The following is an 8,144-nucleotide window of genomic DNA, read 5'->3' as shown; positions in this document are numbered from 1 at the left end:
CTAACCCTAATCCTAACTTTATCCCTAATCCTAACCCTAACCAAACCCAGGAAATACCCTATAATGTATATTTTTTTCGTATATGTATTTTTAAAGGTGGAAATTGCCATGTTAAATATGTTAAAATGAAAAAATATATTTATCAAAAGTGGAATTCAAACCCATGGCAGCGGAAGTATGAATTCTTGAATCAGGCACCTTAATTAGACCACTCGGCCATCCTGACACAGTGATAACACAGGCACATTACGCTTATGTAGAAAAGGTCAGGCAACATCATCTTTCATACGAAATGTTGGTCAGTCCATCGGATGAAAATCTATACCTTTTTCTATAGTTTCTCATTAGGTAAATCAAAGGATTGCATCCAATGCCTAAATCTTCTTTCTCTCCTGATATTGATCGCAGGCTATTCTTTCAAATAAACCTCTTGAATAGTGAATTAATGCTTTGATCCTGTCAAAGCTTCTGTGGCAACGTGGTGGAAAAAAATCTGGTCCAAGTAATGAATAAACAGCACCTGTGATTTTGTTAGATTGATTTATCATAGGCTCCAAACAGGAAATTAAACTACTGAAAGCATGATAATGATTTCATCCTAAACATGTCAGAAACCTATCACAATTGGCCCATTGCTGTAAAAACAATTCACTCAAAATAGTCTTTAAAGATGGTAATTCATGACACTTCATCCTTTTTCATTTTATACTTGGTTTTGGGTGTTGTTAATACGTTCTTTTTTTATTCTTTATTTTTTAAAGGTTATATGAAAGACGTATATCTTGGACATTACATTTACCATATGATTAGATATAAGTATGTAATCACATTGGCAGGAAATGTCTTATGGGTTGTGGGATCGACCCCTGAAACACAGCTCAGAGCTCCGACACAGCACGTTTTACTTCTCAGAAATCAAGTAACGTTAACTCAGTGAATGGTAAAGTGGTCATAGTTACATGGACTTAGTCATAATAGTAAATTCTAGTTAAACTCCATTTATGCCATGGATGCACTCCTATCTGATAGTGTTGTGGTAGTCGAGACCGGTCAAATTTTAAAGGTCTCGGTCTTGTCTCGAACTCGGGATTTTCTCTCAAGACCGTTCGAGACCAGCACTAACTCCTTCTATTTTAAAACTTTTTTATCATGTGATAATAACACGGAGAAGAATGGGATAAAACAATCTTTTATTCATTCTTTAATCCACCCCGTATAATGACCACAACCTTCCCTAATTCCCAGTAAAACTCCAGAAAACAATCACCAGTAATAAATATTATCTCCCTGGTAAAGACAGTAGCTCTAACAACTGGTAAAATGATAAACTGGTGATATTACAGCCTGTGAATGCAGTACGGGGGACGCATTTACTCCACCTCTGGGTCCTAGTGTTTAATAAGTCCGTGTGTGTCATGTTTATGCCTCTGTCCATCCACTCTTTTCATTATATCCATGTTTTTTAAGGCTTTTATTACATAGTGTCGGCTGTAGTCTGGGCCGCCGCCATCTTGGATTATGTCGTCACCAGCGCGTCATCACCACAAGTTGCACAAGCCAAAATGACTCAAATAACTGTAAAGAGGTCTTATATTAGTCCATTTTCTTTTCAAAATGGTGTTTTTTGTGGCTTTAGACTCCAATTACATTCATGTATTTAATATGTTCCCCACAAAATAAACAGGTTCACAATATAATTATTTTTTATAGTTTCTGTTTCCACTGTATCCAGAATAATAATAATAATTCTCAACAATTATTTGGTTTCACATCTACCTGGGCTGTAGCTCTATGTTTTTTAGACTGTTGACAACTTGTTTGTAGTTTTATTTCAGAAAGTTTCACTTTTACAGTTACAGCTGGAAACCTTTGTTAATTGAATATCCTAGTTACATTACAGCAACCAAATTAAACTATATCAACTGAGTGAATTAATAAAAATAACCCGTGTAAAGGCTTTTTCAAACTAAAAAATTATCATGTGAAATCTGTGACCTGTTGACCTGCACAACTGAAAAAATCAGAATTGAGAATCATTATTTCTTGGCAGAAATACTTTTAAACACTTGCTGTACATTCAGCTGACATAAAAAATCTTGTTTTCAAACATGTAGAATAATTGTGGATTTATCAGTAGCAGTTTTAATATTTTAGTTAATTTTTTGCAGGCACCTTTTTTGTCCGTCAAATGTATTTAAAATAAACTAAAATTAAAGAGAGAATGTTATTTTACTATCGAACCTTGTCATAGTTTTATTTATTTATAGATTTTTTTAAATTGTCTCGGGCAAGTCTTGGTCTCGGATAGTGTGGTCTTGAACACAACACTTAAAAGCACACAAAGCATTTCACCAAGTTTGATTTCTTAAGATATTATTTTTTATTTATTTATAGTTGAAATGAAAGCAGTCAGAGTAAACACTACTACTACTACTGCTGTCTCATTCTGTGCTGTGGTGATGAACATCTGGAACAGTCTGATTCTCCTCTGAAGTGAATCTGTAATCACACACAAGATGTTTTACAGGCACTAGTACAGTAATTAACACCTATTTTTATATTAAATGTGTGTTCAAACAAGAGGCTTTGCCTACATTGTTTTTGGTTGATTGATAGAAGTCTTTCTTCATCTCCGTCTTGTGCTGATGTTTGTGTGCTCCTGTCCTCCATCTTTCTTCTCCTCCATCAGTGGATGCTGGTGGTCAAGTCCAACATTTTACAGGTGTTAGTAAAACGTGACTTCTATTTATACATTAAATATGTGATCAGTGTCTTTATGTGTAAATGAGAGGTTTTACTTACATTGTTTTGGTTAATAAAAGGATTTCTTCTCCTCCATTGGTAGATGCTGGCACTCCCGTCCTCCATCTTTCTTCTCCTCCATCAGTGGATGTTGGCGTTCCTCTCCAACATTTTACAGGCGTTAGTAAAACGTGACGTCTATTTATACATTAAACATGTGATCAGTGTTTTACTTACATTGTTTTGGTTAATAGTCTTTCTTTCCTCTGCTGATATCTCCTCCTGGGGCTGATTGTGGGACACTTTTGGATGCTGGTGCTCCCCCATTTTTCTCCTCCTCCTCCTCCTCCATTGGTAGATGATGGTACTCTTCCATCTTCCTTGTTCTCAATCAGTGAATTCTGGTGTTCAAGTCCAATATTTTACAAGCATTATTAGAAAGTCATTTTTTACAATAAACGTGTCCAGTGTCTTTCTGTGTAAACGAGAGGTTTGACTTACATTGTTTTGGTTATTAAAAGTATTTCTTCTCCTCCATTGGTAGATGCTGGCGTTCCTCTCCGACATTTTACAGGCATTAGTTAAATGTGACGTCTATTTATATATTAAACATGTGATCAGTGTCTTTCTGTGTAAATGAGAACTTTTACTTACATTATTTTGGTTAATATTGTTTCTTTCCTCTGCTGGCGTCTCCTCCTGGGGCTGATTGTGGGACACTGTGGTGGACAATTTACAGGTTTTAGTGTAAATGAACATCTATTTCTCTTTCTTTTTTTTTTTTACCAATGACAAAAATTTTACAATAAAAAAAAGTTCAGTATCTTTCTGTGTAAATGAGAGGTTTTGCTTACAATGTTTTGGTTAATATTGTTTCTTTCCTCTGCTGATATCTCCTCCTGGGGCTGATTGTGGGACACTTTTGGATGCTGGTGCTCCCGCATTTTTCTCCTCCTCCTCCTCCATTGGTAGATGATGGTACTCTTCCATCTTCCTTGTTCTCAATCAGTGAATTCTGGTGTTCAAGTCCAATATTTTACAGGCATGATAAAGTAATGTCATTTTTTTACAATAAACGTGTCCAGTGTCTTTCTGTGTAAATGAGAGGTTTTACTTACATTGTTTTGGTTAATATTGTTTCTTTCCTCTGCTGGCGTCTCCTCCTGGGGCTGATTGTGGGACACTGTGGTGGACAATTTACAGGTTTTAGTGTAAAGGAACATCCGTTTCTTTTTTTTCTACCAATGGCAGTATTTTTACAATTAAAAAAAGTGTTGAGTGTCTTTCTGTGTAAACGAGACGATTTACTTACATAGTTTTGATTGATAAAAGTCTTCATCCTCTGCTGATGGCTCTTGTGTCTCAAACATGCTGGGAATAAAAACGTAATTTCTAAACTCTTAACAACCTAACTATACCTAAACATACATACCTGTTTACGAGAGTGACGGGAGAATCACGCCCACTGTGGCCCGTCATAAAGAAACAAAAAATTAAATCTACAATCTAAAAAGGTCCAGGTGCCAGACGTTGCCCGGGACATCAGAAGCCTCGCAAGATGCTAAGGCCAGCTGTGATTAATCACCTAAATTAACTATTTACAAAAGGGTGATATTATAAACACAAGCCTTGGCGTGAATGTAACCAAAGGCTAAACTCATCCAGCCAGATGCAAGGACTAGCTGTGAAAGACACGTTTAAACAAGGAACTCATCTAGAAAAACAAGAAACAGAAGACTCTAAGATGAGTCAGAACTGTCACCTTCACCAAGGCCTCTTGGTGACAGACTCACACCGACAGTCAGAGCCGAACGATGGAGGTTTCTCAGAACTTACCTGTGGCCCAGCCTGGGTCTAAACCCAGAGGGTCGGACCAGCGAGGGTCTGTCCAGGGTGGAAACAAAACCGGAGGGTCGGTCTGGCCCAGCCTGCGACCAAACCCTCGGGCTCGGCCCAGCCAGCGACCCAACCCTCGGGTTCGGCCCAGCCAGAGACCCAACCCTCGGGCCCGGCCCAGCCAGAGACCCAGAGACCCAACCCTCGGGTTCGGCCCAGCCAGAGACCCAACCCTCGGGTTCGGCCCAACCAGCGACCCAACCCTCGGGTTCGGCCCACCCAGGGACCCAACCCTCGGGCTGACCCATACCTGAAATAAACAACAAAAAAAATGTTTAACGAACAGTGATATTCAAACATATTTATTTCATTACATTGTAAATGAATGTAAAAGTTTTTCAAGCTCTTTTTTAACTGAAACATGTTTGGACCTTCCTTTAGATGTACATTTAAACTGTTATACAGTCTCACATACAGAAACACCAAATATTTTTGTTGTTGTTTGCAGAATGTTAGACAGCAAGACTAAAAGCTAAAAAAAAAAAAAAAACAATTAGCGATGAAAATGCAGGAGTTATTCAGCAATAATGAGGGGAAAATGTACATTAAATTATCTCCAATTCGTAAAACTAGGCAAAGTTTTTGTTTCAGTTAGTGCGTTGACACTATTTAACAAGTTCACCATGAAGTTAAAGCAGAGTCCAAATATTAAACATTTCAAAAGAAGGTAGAACAACAATTTTTAAGAGGTACAGGGAGGAGGGAGATGTTGAGTAACATTGAGTATTAAGAGTATATATAGATATATATATATATACAAACACTATTGTTCTATTGTTTTTGTATTTGGTAAATTGTATTATTATTATTATTATTATTATCTTATATTTTTCTTAATTTGTTTTTCAAGGGCTTAACGGGCAACTTGGGATGATACCCCTCAGGTGTACAGTCTAGGGCTGCAACTAACGACTATTTTAATAGTCGACTAGTCATCGATTATTGAAACGATTAATCGACTAATCGGATGACAAATTGTACAATTATTTGCTCTATGTTACTACAATCTTTTAAATTTGGCTTGGGACAAATTAGGACAAATAAAAACAATAAGTATTTAGAACAATTTCCAACTTAAAGTGTAAACAGGTTCCTTACAAACACAAATTAAATTGAATACATCAACACTATAATGTGCTTCAGTATTAGCATTTACACATTAAAAAAAACTACAATAGCTGCCAACTCAAAGAACTCATGGGCTGATATTTTATGAAACATGTTTGTGCATTTAGGTCACTCCATTAGTGTTATTGTATATAATTCATGTTTTTTCTCAATTATAATAAAATTATTTTCTAAAAAAATAAAAATAATAATAACCACATGAAAAGCAAAAATAACTACAATAGTGTTTTTACTGCTACTGAACTTAGTTTATTTTATATCTGATAATGAGTAACATAAAATTATGGTTGATAAATATCTCACTGATTTACTATAATTAAACCAGATCAGACTTGATGATTTTATCAATAATTACTGAGAGCAGTACTAACAGGATATTTAGATGTAATAATCACAATAGTTACATTACTGTTTAATGGGACCAGCTTTGTCTGTGAACACGGGAAATATAATGAAAAAAATTTGCATTTCACCAGTCGAGACGGATGAATAGTGACAATAGTTTTATGCCAAAACGTATTTCACAGGACGTGTGACATGTTAGCTTTTATCCTTCCATACAATGTTACATCTGGCCCTTTGTGGTTGATTGACAGTGAGCCGTGTACTTTTTACTATAGTCTCTTCCTTTCATGAAGTGGGAAATTGAAATTATTTAAAATGACAAGGAAAAGGAATTTTAAAATGAGGAAAAGATGTTCATGAGTGATTGAATGATGGAGTATTTACTTGGTTGTCATAGTAGTAGTGCTCTACGCGTCTAGTTAACAGTATGAACCCACAGATTGGCCTGTTGTCATATTCTATTCTCAAAGTAATAACAATAAGACCAGATCCACTTAATTTTTTTATTTGAACATTGCTAATAATTTTTAGTTTTAGTGCAACATAGTAAAATGACTTTAAAACTCATAGTTGAGATAAATTAATGCTAGTAGTCTAGAACTGCTCGCTTTTTCTGCCATATGTGTGAAACAAGGGAAGGCGAGATAGATTTCAATCTGTAGTGCTTTCATAATCTGATGCTACAGACAGTATGCTGCACATATTAAGAAATTGGACCATGTAACGTTGGCAAAATATTCATTTCCAAACAAGTTGGATGTTGAAAAAACCCCCAATGTAATCTTTTTTCAAATCTTGTTTGGATAAGATAACGTTGCCTTGTCTTGTCTGTTGCTCTTGTTTCTGAATATTGACCACCTTGTTCACGTCGTGCAGCAGTGAGTGTGGTGTGTGTGTGGGTTTGAGTTTAGGTGGGCAGCGGGTCGGTTGATGCTCAACTACATGTAGGCAGAAGGCATGAGAACAACTGACTCTCCTCCAAATGTGATCTTCTAAGATGTTTGACAGTCTAAGCTAAAGGTCCACTTTAAAGTGTGAACATTTACAGTGAAAAAACTACATTTTATTCCTAATATCAATTTTAGTGGCTAATTATAAACACAATCATGAATCCACATTTGTCTAAGATTGTTCAAATAACATGAATAATTGGGTTTAAAGCCATACATGCTCTAGAAACATAATAAAGTCTATATTGCACGTATCAAACTCAAGGCTCGTGGGCCAAATCCATCCATTTAAAGCATCCAATTTGGCCCCCAGGGAAAAGTAAAAAAAAAATAGAAAACATGAATCATAATGTAAATTACAAACTAATTCTGTTGTAGATATCTTAGCCCCTCCAAATACACATTTTTGATAGAACGCCACAATATTTGCAGGGTTTCACAGATTTGACCATGTTTATATCATATGTCATTTGTAATCTCAAATTGTTGAAATAATTCCAAAAAGATCTATTAATTTCCTTAAATTATTCACTCAAAATCCATAAATCAAAGTCGATATCGTAATGGGACTGATATGTCACTTATTGTTTGATTATTATACTGTAGGTGCCTTACATATTTCATATATCATTTATACATACTGTAGAATTGCAAGCTAGGGCACAACAATGTTGATATTGATTGTTTTCCCACCTATAATCTACTGTCAAAATAGTCCGTATTTGGCCCTTGAACTAAGATGAGTTTGACACCCCTGCTATAAAGCATTAGTCTGTAATGCAAAATGCTCACACTTATGACCTCAATTATGCATGAAGCATCAGTAGTATTATGTGTCAGACTCTCACACTGTGCTTTAATAGTGGGGAACAGTTGGATCTGTTGGTTCCATTAACTCTGATTATACACTGGGTCACCCAACATCCATATAGTTTCAGACAGACTGGTCAAACATATTCAGATAGTAGTGTTGTGTTCAAGACCACACTATCCGAGACCAAGACTTGCCCGAGACCAGAATGCACCGAGACCAAGACAAGACCAAGACTTCCAGGAGCCGAGACCGAGACAAGACCAAGACCG

The sequence above is a fragment of the Gouania willdenowi genome, chromosome 16 (assembly GCF_900634775.1).
Source record: "Gouania willdenowi chromosome 16, fGouWil2.1, whole genome shotgun sequence".
NCBI classification, from domain to species: domain Eukaryota; kingdom Metazoa; phylum Chordata; class Actinopteri; order Blenniiformes; family Gobiesocidae; genus Gouania; species Gouania willdenowi.
This window is presented reverse-complemented; position numbering follows the sequence as displayed.